Below are 19,861 nucleotides of genomic sequence, written 5' to 3' on the forward strand. Positions count from 1 at the left end.
GTGGGGGGAGTGTGTGTGGTTGGGGTGGGGGGAGTGTGTGTGGTTGGGGTGGGGGGAGTGTGTGTGTGGTTGGGGTGGGGGGAGTGTGTGTGGTTGGGGTGGGGGGAGTGTGTGTGGTTGGAGTGGGGGGAGAGTGGGTGTGTGGTTGGCGTGGGGGGAGAGTGTGTGGTTGGGGTGGGGGGAGAGTGTGTGGTTGGGGTGGGGGGAGTGTGTGCGGTTGGGGTTGTGGGAGAGTGGGTGTGTGGTTGGGGTGGGGGGTGTGTGTGTGTGGTTGGGGTGGGGGGAGTGTGTGTGGTTGGGGTGGGGGGAGTGTGTGTGTGGTTGGGGTGGGGGGAGTGTGTGTGGTTGGGGTGGGGGGAGTGTGTGTGGTTGGAGTGGGGGGAGTGTGTGTGGTTGGGGTGGGGGGAGTGTGTGTGGTTGGGGTGGGGGGAGTGTGTGTGGTTGGGGTGGGGGGAGAGTGTGTGGTTGGGGTGGGGGGAGTGTGTGTGGTTGGGGTGGGGGGAGTGTGTGTGGTTGGGGTGGGGGGAGTGTGTGTGTGGTTGGGGTGGGGGGAGTGTGTGTGGTTGGGGTGGGGGGAGTGTGTGTGGAGGGGGTGGGGGGAGTGTGTGTGTGGAGGGGGTGGGGGGAGTGTGTGTGGTTGGGGTGGGGGGAAAGTGGGTGTGTGGTTGGAGTGGGGGGAGAGTGGGTGTGTGGTTGGGGTGGGGGGAGTGTGTGTGGTTGGGGTCGGGGGAGAGTGTGTGTGAAGTTGGGGTGGGGGGAGTGTGTGTGGTTGGGGTGGGGGGAGAGTGGCTGTGTGGTTGGGGTGGGGGTAGTGTGTGTGGTTGGAGTGGGGGGAGAGTGTGTGGTTGGGGTGGGGGGAGAGTGGGTGTGTGGTTGGGGTGGGGGGAGAGTGGTGTGTGGTTGGGGTGGGGGGAGAGTGTGTGGTTGGGGTGGGGGGAGTGTGTATGGTTGGGGTGGGGGGAGAGTGTGTGTGGTTGGGGTTGGGGGGAGTGTGTGTGGTTGGGGTGGGGGGAGAGTGGGTGTGTGGTTGGGGTGGGGGGAGAGTGGGTGTGTGGTTGGGGTGGGGGGAGAGTGTGTGTGGTTGGGGTGGGGGGAGTGTGTGTGTGGTTGGCGTGGGGGGAGAGTGTGTGGTTGGGGTGGGGGAGATTCTGTGGTTGGGGTGGGGGGAGAGTGTGTGGTTGGGGTGGGGGGAGTGTGTGTGGTTGGGGTGGGGGGACAGTGTGTGTGTGGTTGGGGTGGGGGGAGTGTGTGTGGTTGGGGTGGGGGGGGTGTGTGTGGTTGGGGTGGGGGGAGTGTGTGTGGTTGGGGTGGGGGGAGTGTGTGTGGTTGGGGTGGGGGCAGAGTGTGTGGTTGGGGTGGGGGGAGTGTGTGTGGTTGGGGTGGGGGGAGTGTGTGTGGTTGGGGTGGGGGGAGTGTGTGTGGTTGGGGTGGGGGGAGTGTGTGTGGTTGGGGTGGGGGGAGTGTGTGTGGTTGGGGTGGGGGGAGTGTGTGTGGTTGGGGTGGGGGGAGTGTGTGTGGTTGGGGGTGGGGAGAGTGTGTGTGGTTGGGGTGGGGGGAGTGTGTGTGGTTGGGGTGGGGGGAGTGTGGGTGTGTGTGTGTGTGTGGTTGGGTTGGGGGGAGTGTGGGTGTATGTGTGTGTGCTTGGGGTGGGGGGAGGGTGTGGGTGTGTGTGTGGTTCGGGTGGGGGGAGTGTGTGTGGTTGGGGTGGGGGGAGAGTGTGTGTGCTTGGGGTGGGGGGAGTGTGGGTGTGTGTGTGGTTCGGGTGGGGGGGAGTGTGTGTGGTTGGGGTGGGGGGAGTGTGTGTGTGGTTGGGGTGGGGGAGTGTGTGTGGTTGGGGTGGGGGGAGTGTGTGTGGTTGAGGTGGGGGGAGTGTGTGTGGTTGGGATGGGGGGAGTGTGTGTGTGGTTGGGGTGGGGGGAGTGTGTGTGGTTGGGGTGGGGGGAGTGTGTGTGGTTGGGGTGGGGGGAGTGTGTGTGGTTGGGGTGGGGGGAGTGTGTGTGGTTGGGGTGGGGGGAGTGTGTGTGGTTGGGGTGGGGAGAGTGTGTGTGGTTGGGGTGGGGGGAGTGTGTGTGGTTGGGGTGGGGGGAGTGTGGGTGTGTGTGTGTGTGTGTGGTTGGGTTGGGGGGAGTGTGGGTGTATGTGTGTGTGCTTGGGGTGGGGGGAGTGTGGGTGTGTGTGTGGTTCGGGTGGGGGGAGTGTGTGTGGTTGGGGTGGGGGGAGAGTGTGTGTGCTTGGGGTGGGGGGAGTGTGGGTGTGTGTGTGGTTCGGGTGGGGGGAGTGTGGGTGTGTGTGTGCTTGGGGTGGGGGGACTGTGGGTGTGTGTGTGGGTGTGTGGTTGGGGTGGGGGGAGAGTGTGTGGTTGGGGTGGGGGAAGTGTGTGTGGTTAGGGTGGAGGGAGTGTGTGTGGTTAGGGTGGGGGGAGTGTGTGTGGTTGGGGTGGGGGGAGTGTGTGTGGTTGGGGTGGGGGGAGAGTGTGTGGTTGGGGTGGGGGGAGAGTGTGTGGTTGGGGTGGGGGGAGTGTGTGTGGTTGGGGTGGGGGGAGTGTGTGTGGTTGGGGTGGGGGGAGAGTGTGTGGTTGGGGTGGGGGGAGTGTGTGTGGTTGGGGTGGGGGGAGTGTGTGTGGTTGGGGTGGGGGGAGTGTGTGTGGTTGGGGTGGGGGAAGTGTGTGTGGTTGGGGTGGGGGGAGTGTGTGTGGTTGGGGTGGGGGAGAGTGTGTGGTTGGGGTGGGGGGAGTGTGTGTGGTTGGGGTGGGGGGAGTGTGTGTGGTTGGGGTGGGGGGAGTGTGTGTGTGTGTTTGGGGTGGGGGGAAAGTGTGTGGTTGGGGTGGGGTTGAGTGGGTGTGTGGTTGGGGTGGGGGGAATGTGTGTTCTTGCGGTGGGGGGAGTGTTTGTGTGAGTGGTTGGTGTGGGGGGAGTGTGTGCAGGTGGTTGGGGTGGGTGGAGTGTGTGTGGTTGGGGTGGGGGGAGAGTGTGTGGTTGGGGTGGGGGGAGTGTGTGTGGTTGGGGTTGGGGGGAGTGTGTGTGGTTGGGGTGGGGGGGAGAGTGGGTGTGTGGTTGGGGTTGGGGGAGTGTGGGTGTGTGGTTGGGGTGGGGGGAGTGTGTGTGTGTGGTTAGGGTGGGGAGAGTGGGTGTGTGGTTGGGGTGGGGGGAGTGTGTGTGGTTAGGGTGGGGGGAGTGTGTGTGGTTGGGGTGGGGGGAGTGTGTGTGGTTGGGGTGGGGGGTGTGTGTGTGTGGTTGGGGTGGGGGGAGTGTGTGTGGTTGGGGTGGGGGGAGTGTGTGTGGTTGGGGTGGGGGGAGTGTGTGTGGTTGGGGTGGGGGGAAAGTGGGTGTGTGGTTGGAGTGGGGGGAGAGTGGGTGTGTGGTTGGGGTGGGGGGAGAGTGGGTGTGTGGTTGGGGTGGGGGGAGAGTGTGTGGTTGGGGTGGGGGGAGAGTGGGTGTGTGGTTGGGGGGGGGGGAGTGTGTGTGGTTGGGGGGGGGGGGGAGAGTGGGTGTGTGGTTGGGGTGGGGGGAGAGTGGGTGTGTGGTTGGGGTGGGGGGAGAGTGGGTGTGTGGTTGGGGTGGGGGGGAGAGTGGGTGTGTGGTTGGGGTGGGGGGAGAGAGTGGGTGTGTGGTTGGGGGGGGAGAGTGGGTGTGTGGTTGGGGGGGGGGAGTGTGTGTGGTTGGGGTGGGGGGGAGTGTGTGTGGTTAGGGTGGGGGGAGTGTGTGTGGTTGGGTGGGGGGAGTGTGTGCAGGTGGTTGGGGTGGGGGGAGTGTGTGTGGTTGGGGTGGGGGGAGTGTGTGTGGTTGGGGTGGGGGGAGTGTGTGTGGTTGGGGTGGGGGGTGTGTGTGTGGTTGGGGTGGGGGGAGAGTGTGTGGTTGGGGTGGGGGGGAGAGTGGGTGTGTGGTTGGGGTTGGGGGAGTGTGGGTGTGTGGTTGGGGTGGGGGGAGTGTGTGTGTGTGGTTAGGGTGGGGAGAGTGGGTGTGTGGTTGGGGTGGGGGGAGTGTGTGTGGTTGGGGTGGGGGGAGAGTGGGTGTGTGGTTGGGGTGGGGGGAGTGTGTGTGGTTAGGGTGGGGGGAGTGTGTGTGGTTGGGGTGGGGGGAGTGTGTGTGGTTGGGGTGGGGGCAGAGTGTGTGGTTGGGGTGGGTGGAGAGTGTGTGGTTGGGGTGGGGGGAGTGTGTGTGGTTGGGGTGGGGGGAGTGTGTGTGGTTGGGGTGGGGGTGTGTGTGTGGTTGGGGTGGGGGGAGTGTGTGTGGTTGGGGTGGGGGGAGAGTGGGTGTGTGGTTGGGGTGGGGGGTGTGTGTGTGTGGTTGGGGTGGGGGGAGTGTGTGTGGTTGGGGTGGGGGGAGTGTGTGTGGTTGGAGTGGGGGGAGAGTGGGTGTGTGGTTGGGGTGGGGGGAGAGTGGGTGTGTGGTTGGGGTGGGGGGAGAGTGGGTGTGTGGTTGGGGTGGGGGGTGTGTGTGTGTGGTTGGGGTGGGGGGAGTGTGTGTGGTTGGGGTGGGGGGAGTGTGTGTGGTTGGGGTGGGGGGAGTGTGTGTGGTTGGAGTGGGGGGAGAGTGGGTGTGTGGTTGGGGTGGGGGGAGAGTGGGTGTGTGGTTGGGGTGGGGGGAGAGTGGGTGTGTGGTTGGGGTGGGGGGAGAGTGGGTGTGTGGTTGGGGGGGGGGAGTGTGTGTGGTTGGGGTGGGGGGGGAGTGTGTGTGGTTAGGGTGGGGGGAGTGTGTGTGGTTGGGGTGGGGGGAGTGTGTGTGGTTGGGGTGGGGGGGGAGTGGGTGTGTGGTTGGGGGGGGGGAGTGTGTGTGGTTGGGGTGGGGGGGGAGTGTGTGTGGTTAGGGTGGGGGGAGTGTGTGTGGTTGGGGTGGGGGGAGTGTGTGTGGTTGGGGTGGGGGGAGAGTGGGTGTGTGGTTGGGGTGGGGGGGAGTGTGTGTGGTTGGGGTGGGGGAGGAGAGTGTGTGGTTGGGGTGGGGGGAGAGTGGGTGTGTGGTTGGGGTGGGGGGAGTGTGTGTGTGGTTGGGGTGGGGGGAGTGTGTGTGGTTGGGGTGGGGGGAGAGTGGGTGTGTGGTTGGGGTGGGGGGAGTGTGTGTGGTTGGGGTGGGGGGAGAGTGTGTGGTTGGGGTGGGGGGAGAGTGGGTGTGTGGTTGGGGTGGGGGGAGTGTGTGTGTGGTTGGGGTGGGGGGAGTGTGTGTGGTTGGGGTGGGGGAGTGTGTGTGGTTGGGGTGGGGGGGAGAGTGTGTGTGTGGTTGGGGTGGGGGGAGAGTGTGTGTGTGGTTGGGGTGGGGGGAGAGTGTGTGGTTGGGGTGGGTGGAGAGTGTGTGGTTGGGGTGGGGGGAGTGTGTGTGGTTGTGGGGAGTGTGTGTGGTTGTGGGGAGTGTGTGTGGTTGGGGTGGGGGGAGTGTGTGTGGTTGGGGTGGGGGGAGAGTGTGTGTGTGGTTGGGGTGGGGGGAGAGTGGGTGTGGTTGGGGTGGGGGGAGAGTGTGTGGTTGGGGTGGGGGGAGAGCGGGTGTGGTTGGGGTGGGGGGAGTGTGTGTGGTTGGGGTGGGGGGAGTGTGTGTGGTTGGGGTGGGGGGAGTGTGTGTGGTTGGGGTGGGGGGAGAGTGTGTGGTTGGGGTGGGGGGAGTGTGTGTGGTTGGGGTGGGGGGAGAGTGGGTGTGTGGTTGGGGTGGGGGGGAGAGTGGGTGTGTGGTTGGGGTGGGGGGAGAGTGTGTGGTTGGGGTGGGGGGAGAGTGTGTGGTTGGGGTGGGGGGAGTGTGTGTGGTTGGGGTGGGGGGAGAGTGTGTGGTTGGGGTGGGGAGAGAGTGTGTGTGTGGTTGGGGTGGGGGGGAGAGTGTGTGGTTGGGGTGGGGGGGAGTGTGTGTGGTTGGGGTGGGGGGAGAGTGTGTGGTTGGGGTGGGGAGAGTGGGTGTGTGGTTGGGGTGGGGGGAGAGTGTGTGGTTGGGTTGGGGGGAGTGTGTGTGGTTGGGGTGGGGGGAGAGTGTGTGGTTGGGGTGGGGAGAGAGTGTGTGTGGTTCGGGTGGGGGGGATTGTGTGTGGTTGGGGTGGGGGGAGTGTGTGTGTGGTTGGGGTGGGGGGAGTGTGTGTGGTTGGGGTGGGGGGAGTGTGTGTGGTTGGGGTTGGGGGGAGTGTGTGTGGTTGGGGTGGGGGGAGAGTGTGTGGTTGGGGTGGGGGGAGTGTGTGTGGTTGGGGTGGGGGGAGAGTGTGTGGTTGGGGTGGGGGGAGTGTGTGCGGTTGGGGTGGGGGGAGTGTGTGTGGTTGGGGTGGGGGGAGTGTGTGTGGTTGGGGTGGGGGGGAGTGTGTGTGGTTGGGGTGGGGGAGAGTGTGTGGTTGGGGTGGGGGGAGTGTGTGTGGTTGGGGTGGGGGGAGTGTGTGTGGTTGGGGTGGGGGGAGTGTGTGTGGTTGGGGTGGGGGAGAGTGGGTGTGTGGTTGGGGTGGGGGAGAGTGGGTGTGTGGTTGGGGTGGGGGGAGTGTGTGTGGTTGGCGTGGGGGGAGTGTGTGTGGTTGGGGTGGGGGGAGAGTGTGTGGTTGGGGTGGGGGGAGTGTGTGTGGTTGGGGTGGGGGGAGTGTGTGTGGTTGGGGTGGGGGGAGAGTGTGTGGTTGGGGTGGGGAGAGTGTGTGTGTGGTTGGGGTGGGGGGAGAGTGTGTGTGTGGTTGGGGTGGGGGGAGAGTGGGTGTGTGGTTGGGGTGGGGGGAGTGTGTGTGGTTGGGGTGGGGGGAGTGTGTGCGGTTGGGGTGTGGGGAGTGTGTGTGGTTGGGGTGGGGGGAGAGTGTGTGTGTGGTTGGGGTGGGGGAGAGTGTGTGTGTGGTTGGGGTGGGGGGAGAGTGTGTGTGTGGTTGGGGTGGGGGGAGAGTGTGTGTGCGGTTGGGGTGGGGGGAGAGTGGGTGTGCGGTTGGGGTGGGGGGAGAGTGTGTGGTTGGGGTGTGGGGAGTGTGTGTGGTTGGGGTGGGGGGAGTCTGTGTGGTTGGGGTGGGGGGGAGAGTGGGTGTGTGGTTGGGGTGGGGGGAGAGTGTGTGGTTGGGGTGGGGGGAGAGTGGGTGTGTGGTTGGGGGTGGGGGGAGTGTGTGTGGTTGGGGTGGGGGGAGAGTGTGTGGTTGGGGTGGGGGGAGTGTGTGTGGTTGGGGTGGGGGGAGAGTGTGTGGTTGGGTGGGGGGAGTGTGTGTGGTTGGGGTGGGGGGAGTGTGTGTGGTTGGGGTGGGGGGAGTGTGTGTGGTTGGGGTGGGGGGAGTGTGTGTGGTTGGGGTGGGGGGAGAGTGTGTGGTTGGGGTGGGGGGAGAGTGGGTGTGTGGTTGGGGTGGGGGGAGTGTGTGTGGTTGGGGTGGGGGGAGTGTGTGTGGTTGGGGTGGGGGGAGAGTGGGTGTGTGGTTGGGGTGGGGGGAGTGTGTGTGGTTGGGGTGGGGGGAGAGTGTGTGGTTGGGGTGGGGGGAGAGTGGGTGTGTGGTTGGGGTGGGGGGAGTGTGTGTGGTTGGGGTGGGGGGAGAGTGTGTGGTTGGGGTGGGGGGAGAGTGGGTGTGTGGTTGGGGTGGGGGGAGTGTGTGTGGTTGGGGTGGGGGGAGTGCGTGTGGTTGGGGTGGGGGGAGTGTGTGTGGTTGGGGTGGGGGGAGAGTGTGTGGTTGGGGTGGGGGGAGTGTGTGTGGTTGGGGTGGGGGGAGTGTGTGTGTGTGGTTGGGGTGGGGGGAGAGTGTGTGGTTGGGGTGGGGGGAGTGTGTGTGGTTGGGGTGGGGGGAGTGTGTGTGGTTGGGGTGGGGGGAGTGTGTGTGTGCGGTTGGGGTGGGGGGAGTGTGTGTGGTTGGGGTGGGGGGAGTGTGTGTGGTTGGGGTGGGGGGAGAGTGTGTGTGTGGTTGGGGTGGGGGGAGAGTGTGTGTGTGGTTGGGGTGGGGGGAGTGTGTGTGGTTGGGGTGGGGGGAGTGTGTGTGTGCGGTTGGGGTGGGGGGAGTGTGTGTGGTTGGGGTGGGGGGAGAGTGTGTGGTTGGGGTGGGGGGAGAGCGGGTGTGGTTAATGAAGCTCCTGATGATGTCACCATGAATACTGGTGTGTTACCCATAAATAACTTGCATGTCCCTAATAGTCATGAGGACCGAAGACAAACACAATACCTTCTCTGTCATTACATCACCCAGAGCTTGGCAAGCACACAGCGAAAGCACATTCACCAGCACATTAACCGGTCAACATCTGACCCCCACCCCGCTGGGCCACAGGAGTTGATGTCAGAGACAGGTGGCCAGAGGCTCAGTCAGAGAGGCCGGTTCTCAGCAACTTCTTAAAGGGGGAGAGAGAGGAAGAGAGAGGTGGAGAGGTTCAGGGAGGGACTTCCAGAGCTCGGGGCCCCCCAGGCAGCTGAAGGCACGGCCGCCGATGGTGGAGCGATGGGAATCGGGGAGGGGGATGTGTGAGAGGCCGGAATTGGAGAAGACCTCGGAGGGTTGTCGGGGCTGGAGGAGGTTACAGAGATAGGGAGGGTTGTAGGGGGCTGGAGGAGGTTACAGAGATAGGGAGGGCTGTAGGGGGCTGGAGGAGGTTACAGAGATAGGGAGGGTTGTAGGGGCTGGAGGAGGTTACAGAGATAGGGAGGGTTGTAGGGACTGGAGGAGGTTACAGAGATAGGGAGGGTTGTAGGGGCTGGAGGAGGTTACAGAGATAGGGAGGGGTGTAGGGGCTGGAGGAGGTTACAGAGATAGGGAGGGTTGTAGGGGCTGGAGGAGGTTACAGAGTTAGGGAGAGTTGTAGGGGCTGGAGGAGGTTACAGAGATAGGGAGGGTTGTAGGGGCTGGAGGAGGTTACAGAGATAGGGAGGGTTGTAGGGGGCTGGAGGAGGTTACAGAGATAGGGAGGGTTGTAGGGTCTGGAGGAGGTTACAGAGATAGGGAGGGTTGTAGGGGCTGGAGGAGGTTACAGAGATAGGGAGGGTTGTAGGGGCTGGAGGAGGTTACAGAGATAGGGAGGGTTGTAGGGGCTGGAGGAGGTTACAAAGATAGGGAGGGTTGTAGGGGCTGGAGGAGGTTACAGAGATAGGGAGGGTTGTAGGGGCTGGAGGAGGTTACAGAGATAGGGAGGGTTGTAGGGGCTGGAGGAGGTTACAGAGATAGGGAGGGGTTGTAGTGGCTGGAGGAGGTTACGGAGATAGGGAGGGTTGTAGGGTCTGGAGGAGGTCACAGAGATAGGGAGGGTTGTAGGGGCTGGAGGATGTTACAGAGATAGGGAGGGTTATAGGGGCTGGAGGAGGTTACAGAGATAAGGAGGGGTGTAGGGGCTGGAGGAGGTTACAGAGATAAGGAGGGTTGTAGGGGCTGGAGGGGGTTACAGAGATAGGGATGGGTGTAGGGGCTGGAGGAGGTTACAGATATAGGGAGGGTTGTAGGGGCTGGAGGAGGTTACAGAGATAGGGAGGGGTGTATGGGCTGGAGGAGGTTACAGAGATAGGGAGGGCTGGAGGGAGCTGGAGGAGGTTACAGAGTTAGGGAGGGGTGTAGGGGCTGAAGGAGGTTACAGTGATAGGGAGGGGTGTAGGGTCTGGAGGAGGTTACAGAGATAGGGAGGGTTATAGGGACTGGAGGAGGTTACGGAGATAGGGAGGGTTGTAGGGGGCTGGAGGAGGTTACAGAGATAGGGAGGGGTGTAGGGGCTGGAGGAGGTTACGGAGATAGGGAGGGTTGTAGGGTCTGGAGGAGGTTACAGAGATAGGGAGGGTTGTAGGGGCTGGAGGATGTTACAGAGATAGGGAGGGTTATAGGGGCTGGAGGAGGTTACAGAGATAAGGTGGGGTGTAGGGGCTGGAGGGGGTTACAGAGATAAGGAGGGTTGTAGGGGCTGGAGGAGGTTACAGAGATAGGGAGGGGTGTAGGGGCTGGAGGAGGTTACAGATATAGGGAGGGTTGTGGGGGCTGGAGGAGGTTACAGAGATAGGGAGGGGTGTAGGGGCTGGAGGAGGTTACAGAGATAGGGAGGGTTGTAGGGGCTGGAGGAGGTTATAGAGATAGTAAGGGTTGTAGGGGCTGGAGGAGGTTACAGAGATAGGGAGGGTTGTAGGGGCTGGAGGGGGTTACAGAGATAGGGAGGGGTGTAGGGGCTGGAGGAGGTTATAGAGATAGGGAGGGTTGTAGGGGCTGGAGGAGGTTACAGAGATAGGGAGGGGTGTAGGGGCTGGAGGAGGTTACAGAGATAGGGAGGGGTGTAGGGGGCTGGAGGCGGTTACAGAGATAGGGTAGGCTGTTCGGACTGGAGGAGGTTACAGAGATAGGGAGGGCATGAGGGAGCTGGAGGAGGTTACAGAGTTAGGGAGGGTTGTAGGGGCTGGAGCAGGTTACAGAGATAGGGAGGGTTGTAGGGGCTGGAGGAGGTTACAGAGATAGGGATGGTTGTAGTGGCTGGAGGTTGTTATAGAGATAGGGAGGGGTGTAGGGTCTGGAGGAGGTTACAGAGATAGGGCGGGTTGTAGGGGCTGGAGGAGGTTACAGAGATAGGGAGGGCTGGAGGGAGCTGGAGGGGTTTACAGAGTTAGGGAGGGTTGTAGGGGCTGGAGGAGGTTACAGTGATAGGGAGAGGTGTAGGGTCTGGAGGAGGTTACAGAGATAGGGAGGGTTGTAGGGGGCAGGAGGAGGTTACAGAGATAGGGAGGGTTGTAGGGGGCTGGAGGAGGTTACAGAGATAGGGAGGGTTGTAGGGGCTGGAGGAGGTTACAGAGTTAGGGAGGGTTGTAGGGGCTGGAGGAGGTTACAGAGATAGGGAGGGTTGTAGGGGCTGGAGGAGGTTACAAAGATAGGGAGGGTTGTAGGGGCTGGAGGAGGTTACAGAGTTAGGGAGGGTTGTAGGGGCTGGAGGAGGTTACAGAGATAGGGACAGTTGTAGGGGCTGGAGGAGGTTACAGAGATAGGGAGGGTTGTAGTGGCTGGAGGTGGTTATAGAGATAGGGAGGGGTGTAGGGTCTGGAGGAGGTTACAGAGATAGGGAGGGTTGTAGGGGCTGGAGCAGGTTACAGAGATAGAGAGGGCTGGAGGGAGCTGGAGGAGTTTACAGAGTTAGGGAGGGTTGTAGGGGCTGGAGGAGGTTACAGTGATAGGGAGGGGTGTAGGGTCTGGAGGAGGTTACAGAGATAGAGAGGGTTATAGGGACTGGAGGAGGTTACAGAGATAGGGAGGGGTGTAGGGGCTGGAGGAGGTTACAGAGATAGGTGTGTACGAGCAGGAGGAGGTTACTGAGTTGGGGAGGGTTGTAGGGTCTGGAGGAGGTTACAGAGATAGGGAGAGTTGTAGGGGCTGGAGGATATTACAGAGATAGGGAGGGTTATAGGGGCTGGAGGAGGTTACAGAGATAGGGAGGGCTGTAGGGGCTGGAGGGGGTTACAGAGATAAGGAGGGTTGTAGGGGCTGGAGGAGGTTACAGAGATAGGGAGGGGTGTATGGGCTGGAGGAGGTTTACAGAGATAGGGAGGGGTGTAGGGGCTGGAGGAGGTTATAGAGATAGGGAGGGTTGTAGGGGCTGGAGGAGGTTACAGAGATAGGGAGGGGTGTATGGGCTGGAGGATTTTACAGAGCTAGGGAGGGGTGTAGGGGCTGGAGGAGGTTACCGAGATAGGGAGGGGTGTAGGGGCTGGAGGAGGTTATAGAGATAGGGAGGGTTGTAGGGGCTGGAGGAGGTTACCGAGATAGGGAGGGTTGTAGGGGCTGGAGGGGGTTACAGAGATAGGGAGGGGTGTAGGGGCTGGAGGAGGTTATAGAGATAGGGAGGGTTGTAGGGGCTGGAGGGGGTTACAGAGATAGGGAGGGGTGTAGGGGCTGGAGGAGGTTACAGAGATAGGGAAGGCTGTTCGGACTGGAGGAGGTTACAGAGATAGGGAGGGCTTGAGGGAGCTGGAGGTGGTTACAGAGTTAGGGAGGGTTGTAGGTTCTGGAGGAGGTTACAGAGATAGGGAGGGTTGTAGGGGCTGGAGGAGGTTACAGAGATAGGGAGGGTTGTAGTGGCTGGAGGTGGTTATAGAGATAGGGAGGGGTGTAGGATCTGGAGGAGGTTACAGAGATAGGGCGGGTTGTAGGGGCTGGAGGAGGTTACAGAGATAGGGAGGGCTGGAGGGAGCTGGAGGAGTTTACAGAGTTAGGGAGGGTTGTAGGGGCTTGAGGAGGTTACAGTGATAGGGAGGGGTGTAGGTTCTGGAGGAGGTTACAGAGATAGGGAGGGTTGTAGGGGCTGGAGGAGGTTACAGAGATAGGGAGGGTTATAGGGACTTGAGGAGGTTACGGAGATAGGGAGGGTTGTAGGGGCTAGAGGAGGTTACGGAGATAGGGACGGTTGTAGGGTCTGGAGGAGGTTACAGAGATAGGGAGGGTTGTAGGGGCTGGAGGATGTTACAGAGATAGGGAGGGTTGTAGGGGCTGGAGGAGGTTACAGAGATAGGGAGGGTTGTAGGGGCTGGAGGAGGTTACAGAGTTAGGGAGGGTTGTAGGGGCTGGAGGAGGTTACAGAGATAGGGAGGGTTGTAGGGGCTGGAGGAGGTTACAAAGATAGGGAGGGTTGTAGGGGCTGGAGGAGGTTACAGAGTTAGGGAGGGTTGTAGGGGCTGGAGGAGGTTACAGAGATAGGGAGGGTTGTAGGGGCTGGAGGAGGTTACAGAGATAGGGAGGGTTGTAGTGGCTGGAGGTGGTTATAGAGATAGGGAGGGGTGTAGGGTCTGGAGGAGGTTACAGAGATAGGGAGGGTTGTAGGGGCTGGAGGAGGTTACAGAGATAGAGAGGGCTGGAGGGAGCTGGAGGAGTTTACAGAGTTAGGGAGGGTTGTAGGGGCTGGAGGAGGTTACAGTGATAGGGAGGGGTGTAGGGTCTGGAGGAGGTTACAGAGATAGAGAGGGTTATAGGGACTGGAGGAGGTTACGGAGATAGGGAGGGTTGTAGGGGGCTGGAGGAGGTTACAGAGATAGGGAGGGGTGTAGGGCTGGAGGAGGTTACGGAGATGGGGAGGGTTGTAGGGTCTGGAGGAGGTTACAGAGATAGGGAGGGTTGTAGGGGCTGGAGGATATTACAGAGATAGGGAGGGTTATAGGGGCTGGAGGAGGTTACAGAGATAGGGAGGGCTGTAGGGGCTGGAGGGGGTTACAGAGATAAGGAGGGTTGTAGGGGCTGGAGGAGGTTACAGAGATAGGGAGGGGTGTATGGGCTGGAGGATTTTACAGAGATAGGGAGGGGTGTAGGGGCTGGAGGAGGTTATAGAGATAGGGAGGGTTGTAGGGGCTGGAGGAGGTTACAGAGATAGGGAGGGGTGTATGGGCTGGAGGAGTTTACAGAGATAGGGAGGGGTGTAGGGGCTGGAGGAGGTTACCGAGATAGGGAGGGGTGTAGGGGCTGGAGGAGGTTATAGAGATAGGGAGGGTTGTAGGGGCTGGAGGAGGTTACCGAGATAGGGAGGGTTGTAGGGGCTGGAGGGGGTTACAGAGATAGGGAGGGGTGTAGGGGCTGGAGGAGGTTATAGAGATAGGGAGGGTTGTAGGGGCTGGAGGGGGTTACAGAGATAGGGAGGGGTGTAGGGGCTGGAGGAGGTTACAGAGATAGGGAAGGCTGTTCGGACTGGAGGAGGTTACAGAGATAGGGAGGGCTTGAGGGAGCTGGAGGTGGTTACAGAGTTAGGGAGGGTTGTAGGTTCTGGAGGAGGTTACAGAGATAGGGAGGGTTGTAGGGGCTGGAGGAGGTTACAGAGATAGGGATGGTTGTAGTGGCTGGAGGTGGTTATAGAGATAGGGAGGGGTGTTGGGTCTGGAGGAGGTTACAGAGATAGGGCGGGTTGTAGGGGCTGGAGGAGGTTACAGAGATAGGGAGGGCTGGAGGGAGCTGGAGGAGTTTACAGAGTTAGTGAGGGTTGTAGGGGCTTGAGGAGGTTACAGTGATAGGGAGGGGTGTAGGTTCTGGAGGAGGTTACAGAGATAGGGAGGGTTGTAGGGGCTGGAGGAGGTTACAGAGATAGGGAGGGTTATAGGGACTTGAGGAGGTTACGGAGATAGGGAGGGTTGTAGGGGCTAGAGGAGGTTACGGAGATAGGGACGGTTGTAGGGTCTGGAGGAGGTTACAGAGATAGGGAGGGTTGTAGGGGCTGGAGGATGTTACAGAGATAGGGAGGGTTATAGGGGCTGGAGGAGGTTACAGAGATAGGGAGGGGTGTAGGGGCTGGAGGGTGTTACAGAGATAAGGAGGGTTGTAGGGTCTGGAGGAGGTTACAGAGATAGGGAGGGGTGTAGGGGCTGGAGGAGGTTACAGATATAGGGAGGGTTGTAGGTGCTGGAGGAGGTTACAGAGATAGGGAGGGGTGTATGGGCTGGAGGAGGTTACAGAGATAGGGAGGGGTGTAGGGGCTGGAGGAAGTTATAGAGATAGGGAGGGTTGTCGGGGCTGGAGGAGGTTACCGAGATAGGGAGGGTTGTAGGGGCTGGAGGGGGTTACGGAGATAGGGACGGTTGTAGGGTCTGGAGGAGGTTACAGAGATAGGGAGGGGTGTAGGGGCTGGAGGAGGTTACAGAGATAGGGAGGGTTATAGGGGCTGGAGGAGGTTACAGAGATAGGGAGGGGTGTAGGGGCTGGAGGGGGTTACAGAGATAAGGAGGGTTGTAGGGGCTGGAGGAGGTTACAGAGATAGGGAGGGGTGTAGGGGCTGGAGGAGGTTACAGAGATAGGGAGGGTTGTAGGGGCTGGAGGAGGTTACAGAGATAGGGAGGGGTGTATGGGCTGGAGGAGGTTATAGAGATAGGGAGGGTTGTAGGGGCTGGAGGAGGGTACAGAGATAGGGAGGGGTGTAGGGACTGGAGGAGGTTACAGAGATAGGGAGGGGTGTAAGGTGCTGGAGGAGGTTACAGAGATAGGGAGGGTTGTAGGGGGCTGGAGGAGGTTACAGAGATAGGGAAGGCTGTTCGGACTGGAGGAGGTTACAGAGATAGGGAGGGTTATAGGGGCTGGAGGAGGTTACAGAGATATGGAAGGCTGTTCAGACTGGAGGAGGTTACAGAGATAGGGAGGGCTTGAGGGAGCTGGAGGAGGTCACAGAGAAAGAGGTGGGATGAGTGTCCTGGGACTCATATTTATCACAGAAACTGGCTGGCTGGATGCTTATAACAATAACATTGCTGTGTACAGGAGCTTGCTGTGCACAAATTGGCTGCTGTAATTCTCACCTCATAACAATGTCTGCGCTCAAATAAAAATAGCACTTCTCTGGCTATGAATCTCTTTGGGGTGTCCCAAAGTGGTGAAAATGGACAACAGAAACCCAGACCCTTCATTCGTACGAACGGAATTCGGTGTTGCTGAAAAGAGACTTTTTGTCAAAGCTTTTTGTCTCGGGCTCATCAGGACTGTTTCACACGAATACACAACCTCAGGGGGTCCAACGGTTTGTACAGGGGCAGGTTGACTCACATTGACCGAGGCCTTGTTCTGAGGAACGAACCAGAGAATGGCTGTCACCTACACGGTTCAGATGAAAGAGGCGCAGTGTGTGCACCTGTTCTACCTGTCTGCAAAGAACAGGCACCCGTGCATTAATATATCTAGCTTCTCGCATGTGTAAGTCACAGAATCTCACAGTGCAGAAGAGGCCCTTCGGCCCATCGTGAGTCTGCACTGACACGTGAGAAATACCTGTCCTACCTCCCTAATCCCATTTACCCAGCACTTGGCCCCATAGCCTTGAATGTTATGAGGTGCTGAGTGCTCATCCAAGTACTTTTTAAAGGATGTGAGACTAACCCACCTCCACCTCCCTCCCAGGCAGCGCATTCCAGACCCTCACCACCCTCTGGGTAAAAAAGGTTCTCCTCCCATCCCCCCTAAACCTCCTGCCCCTCACCTTGAACTTATGCCCCCTCGTGACTGACCCTTCAACTCAAGGGTAACAGCTGCTCCCTATCCACCCCGTCCATGTCCCTCATCGTCTTGTCCACCTCGATCAGGGTCGCCCCTCAGTCTTCTCTGCTCCAACAAAAACAACCCAAGTCTATCCAACCCCTCTTCGTAACTTAAATGTTTCATCCCAGGCAACATCCTGGTGAATCTCCTCTGCACCCCCTCCAGGGCAATCACATCCTTCCTATAATGTGGCGACCAGAACTGCACACAGTACTCCAGCTGTGGCCTCACCAAGGTTCTATACAACCCCAACATCACCTCCCTACTTTTGTAATCTATGCCTCGATTGATAAAGGCAAGTGTCCCATATCCCTTTTTCACCACCCCACTGACATGCTCCTCCGCCTTCGGAGATCTATGGACACACACGCCAAGGTCCCTTTGTTCCTCACAACTTCCTAGTGCCGTGTCGTTCATTGAATACTCCCTTGTCCAGTTACTCCTTCCAAAGTGTGAACCAAATTGACAATCTTAAAAGGAATCCCTCGATTTTTAAACTCTGTCCACTGAATGAATATTATATCGACCTTGGAATGGATTTTAGGAAACTGCTCAGAATGCATCTTCATGATTGTTCCAACGTTTAAGAAGTTCTCAATACTTCATGCGTTAGTTTGTAAGGGAAAGCCAGGGTGTTAGAATGTGCTCTGCAACATTTTGTTCTGTAATCATCTAGTTGTTATTTTTTTTTAATCGAGTTGCATTTCCGTGATATTTGACCGTGTGTGGGTCAGACAGGAAAACACATGCTTTTTAACTTTTCTGATGTGGGTTTTCTGGAGAGTTTGCTGCGTCAGAGCAAGCGAGAGTGTGATTGAGGAGGCTTGTGTGTGTGTGTGTGTGTGTGTGTGTGTGTGTGTGTGTGTGTGTGTGTGTGTGTGTGTGTGTGTGTGTGTGTGTGAATTTGTGTGTCTGTGTGTGGTATCTGTAAGTGTGCGCCTGTCTGTGCATGTATGTGTGTGTCTCTCTCAGTGTCTGTGTGTGTATGTCTGTGTCTGTATGTGGTATCTGTAAGTGTGCGCGTATCTGTGTGTGTATATGTGTGTGTGTGTGTCTCTGTGTGTGTGTGAATTTGTGTGTGTGTGTGTGGTATCTAAGTGTGCGCCTGTCTGTGCGTGTATGTGTGTCTGTGTCTGTGTATGTGTGTGTGTGTGAATTTGTGTGTCTGTGTGTGGTATCTGTAAGTGTGCGCATATCTGTGTGTGTATGTGTGTGTATGTCTCTGTGTCTGTGTATTTGAGTGAAATTGTATGTCTGTGTGTGTGTCTGTCTGTCTGTGTGTTGTGAGTGAAGTTGTGTGTGTGCGTGTGTGTGTGTCTGTGTGTGTGTGTGTGAATTTGCGTGTCTGTGTGAGGTATCTGTAAGTGTGTGTGTGTTTGTGAGTGAAGTTGTGTGTGTGTGTGTGTGTGTGTGTGTGTGTGTGTATCCGTGTGTGTGTGCGCATGTCTGTGTGTCTTTGTGTCATTTTGTGTGTGTGTGTGTGCATCAGAGTGTGTATGTATCTCTGTAACCTCCTCCAGCCCCTACACCCCTCCCTATCTCTGTAACCTCCTCCAGCCCCCTACAACCCTCCCTATCTCTGTAACCTCCTCCAGCCCCTACAACCCTCCCTATCTCTGTAACCTCCTCCAGCCCCTACAACCCTCCCTATCTCTGTAACCTCCTCCAGCCCCTACAACCCTCCTATCTCTGTAACTTCCTCCAGCCCCTACACCCCTCCCTATCCCTGTAACCTCCTCCAAACTCTACAACCCTCCCTATCTCTGTAACCTCCTCCAGCCCCTACAACCCTCCCTATCTCTGTAACCTCCTCCAGCTCCCTACAACCCTCCCTATCTCTGTAACTTCCTCCAGCCCCTACAACCCTCCCTATCTCTGTAATTCCTCCAGTCCCTGCAACCCTCCCTATCTCTGTAACCTCCTCCAGCCCCTACAACCCTCCCTATCTCTGTAACCTCCTCCAGCCCCTACAACCCTCCCTATCTCTGTAACGTCCTCCAGCCCCTACACCCCTCCCTATCCCTGTAACCTCCTCCAAACTCTACAACCCTCCCTATCTCTGTAACCTCCTCCAGCCCCTACAACCCTCCTTATCTCTGTAACCTCCTCCAGCCCCCTACACCCCTCCCTATCTCTGTAACCTCCTCCAGCCCCCTACAACCCTCCCTATCTCTGTAACGTCCTCCAGCCCCGCCACCCCTCCCTATCTCCGTAACACCCTCCAGCCCTTACAGAGGGTTGTAGGCACTGGAGGAGGTTACAGAGATAGGGAGGGTTGAGATCTCTGAAATCCTCCAATTCCGGCCTCTCCCACATTCCCCCGATTCCCATCGCCCCACCATCGGTGGCCGTGCCTTCAACTGCCTGGGACCCCGAGCTCTGGAATTCTCCCTCCCTAAACCCCTCCACCTCTCTCTCTCTCTCTCTCTTCTCCTTTTAAGATGCTCCTTTGACTGAGTTCTTGGTCGCTTGTCCCTAATATCTCCTCATGTGCCCTGGGGACCTCAGAGGCACTTTTAAATGTTGGTTGTTATTGACTGGACGGGATGAGGGGTGAGGGGTGAGGGGTGAGGGGTGAGGGCTGACCTCTGAGAGATTATCACAATGACAAAGGGGTTTCGATAGGGCAGACAGGGAGAAGATGCTCCCACTTGTGGGGGGAGAGAGGCCAGAACTCGGGGGGCCATCGATATGAGACGGTCACTAATAAACCCGATCGGGGGAATTCAGGAGAAACTTCTTTACTCAGAGAGCAGGGGGAATGCGGGACTCACTCCCGCGGGGAGAACGTGGGACTCGCTCCCACGGGGAGAATGTGGGACTCGCTCCCGCGGGGAGAATGTGGGACTCGCTCCCGCGGGGAGAATGTGGGACTCGCTCCCGCGGGGAGAACGTGGGACTCGCTCCCGCGGGGAGAATGTGGGACTCGCTCCCGCGGGGAGAATGTGGGACTCGCTCCCACAGGGAGAACGTGGGACTCGCTCCCACGGGGAGAATGTGGGACTCGCTCCCGCGGGGAGAATGTGGGACTCGCTCCCGTGGGGGAGAATGTGGGACTTGGTCCCACGGGGAGAATGTGGGACTCGCTCCCGCGGGGAGAAGGTGGGACTCGCTCCCGCGGGGAGAATGTGGGACTCGCTCCCGCGGGGAGAATGTGGGACTCGCTCCCGCGGGGGAGAATGTGGGACTCGCTCCCGCGGGGAGAATGTGGGACTCGCTCACACGGGGAGTGGTCGAGGCGAATAGCGTCGATGTATTGAAGGTAGGGAGGGTTGGGAAGCTGGATAAACACACGAGGGGGAAAGGAATAGAAGGATATGGTGATGCAGGGGAAATGAAGTAGGGGGCTGGGGTGGGGGGTTAGGAGGAAGCCTGTGTGCTCCAGGTGGGCTGAATGGCCAGTTCCTGTGCCGGGAATCACTCGGTCATAAGATATGGGTGACGCAGGACGGTTGCTGGGGTATTTTGTTTCACAATGGTTTCTGTCACAGGACATCCAGACCACAACTTTCAACATCGGCCTTTTTTTAGGATTGGACATGTGTGGAAGTTCTGCTTCCTCATTCTCTGTCTCCCTCTCCTGTCTCGCTGCTCCCCACCACCACCACCACCACCACCACCACCACTTCCCCCCCTCCCTGCTCTGGAATGGCTCACCACAGGTTAACCTTCACCGCGGGTCACTCCTCCACCGCTGGGCTATCCACTGCCGCCAGGTGCAGCGAAACCTCGGCTGAGGACAGTCAGAGTTCAATTGCAATCCAGGAGTTTGCGGATCTCCGGTGGCATTGCGCCCGGTGAGGCGTTGGATTCCCGCCACAGCAGGGCAGAAAAACCCCTGCTGGTGGTTCAATGATTTGCCCATCTCAGGAGCATCCGACAGCTCCTTAGAGCCGATGAGTTAGTCTTCTTTCCGGTGTCATGCCTGTTGTAATCCAGGAAAGGCAGCAGCCAATTTGCGCACAGCAAGCTCCCACCAACAGCAGTGTGATAAACGATCAGATAAACTGCTCCTTTT

The sequence above is a fragment of the Carcharodon carcharias genome, chromosome X (genome assembly GCF_017639515.1).
Source record: "Carcharodon carcharias isolate sCarCar2 chromosome X, sCarCar2.pri, whole genome shotgun sequence".
Taxonomy (NCBI): domain Eukaryota; kingdom Metazoa; phylum Chordata; class Chondrichthyes; order Lamniformes; family Lamnidae; genus Carcharodon; species Carcharodon carcharias.